This window comes from Lipotes vexillifer, unplaced genomic scaffold (genome assembly GCF_000442215.2).
Source record: "Lipotes vexillifer unplaced genomic scaffold, Lipotes_vexillifer_v1.1 scaffold335, whole genome shotgun sequence".
NCBI classification, from domain to species: domain Eukaryota; kingdom Metazoa; phylum Chordata; class Mammalia; order Artiodactyla; family Lipotidae; genus Lipotes; species Lipotes vexillifer.
In genome coordinates this window covers 987,240-988,069 of record NW_006781329.1, presented here as the reverse complement: position 1 = coordinate 988,069, position 830 = coordinate 987,240, and the positions used below count along the sequence as shown (strand labels likewise).

The following is an 830-nucleotide window of genomic DNA, read 5'->3' as shown; positions in this document are numbered from 1 at the left end:
CTTTCCCTATAAACATGGACACATAGATATATACTTAGACTTGAATTACACAGTTGGAGAATTATACATACAGAATAAAAAAGAGCCTCTGATAATATGGCTAAGGAGCTACTAACCCTTTATTTGGTCCCTCACTGGGTCAAAAGCATTTGCCACTGCCACTTCCACCCAAAGGAAGAGCTTTTAGCAAGGAGGAATGTGCTTCCTTAACCACTGTGTTAAGATTGTTACATTTTGAAAAGAGGAATAAAGATATGTGGAGAACCAGCCAGATTTTCTGTGAGAGAGGCTTACTATGAAAGCATACATTGTAAGCTCTAGAGCACTGGGGAAGGAGGATAGAGAAAGCCACTCCTTTGAGAAACAGCACTAGCAAGACTGTTGAAAGATGACTTAGAAAAGAGTTTCACGTTTCTAAAAAAGGGAACGAGCTGTACAAAAGGAGAATGAGGGCTTGACATAGCCTGCCATAAATGAAGGAGGAAAAAGGATGAAAGCTACAGATGCATGGCAGCCATACTATAAGAAGCCGGTGACTCTTAAAAACCAGTTTTACCTGAATTCAATTAGAAAGTTCATACTAGGAGAGTAAAAGAAGGTAAACACACTGCTTCTCGGCCTTTCGGCTAAGATCAAGTATAGTATCTGTTCTTATCAGTTTAATAACTGATATGTGCTCTATCCGAGGACAATGAATTAAATGGATTTCTGGAACTAGGAGATGGAATAGGAACTTGCTCCATCCATTCCACACATCGACCTGGGACTGCAGTACTTCCAAGAATGGGGCACCCACTTCGGGGAAAAATTAAAAAAAAAAAAAAAAAAAA

At 39.4% G+C, this 830-nt stretch overlaps 1 protein-coding gene across 1 annotated transcript in view; it reads right to left on the bottom strand.

The window, feature by feature from the left end:
• ORC4 (origin recognition complex subunit 4) overlaps window positions 1-830 on the bottom strand; it is a 47,654-nt gene that overhangs the window by 21,427 nt on the left and 25,397 nt on the right. The gene's annotated exons all lie outside the window — the stretch shown is intronic.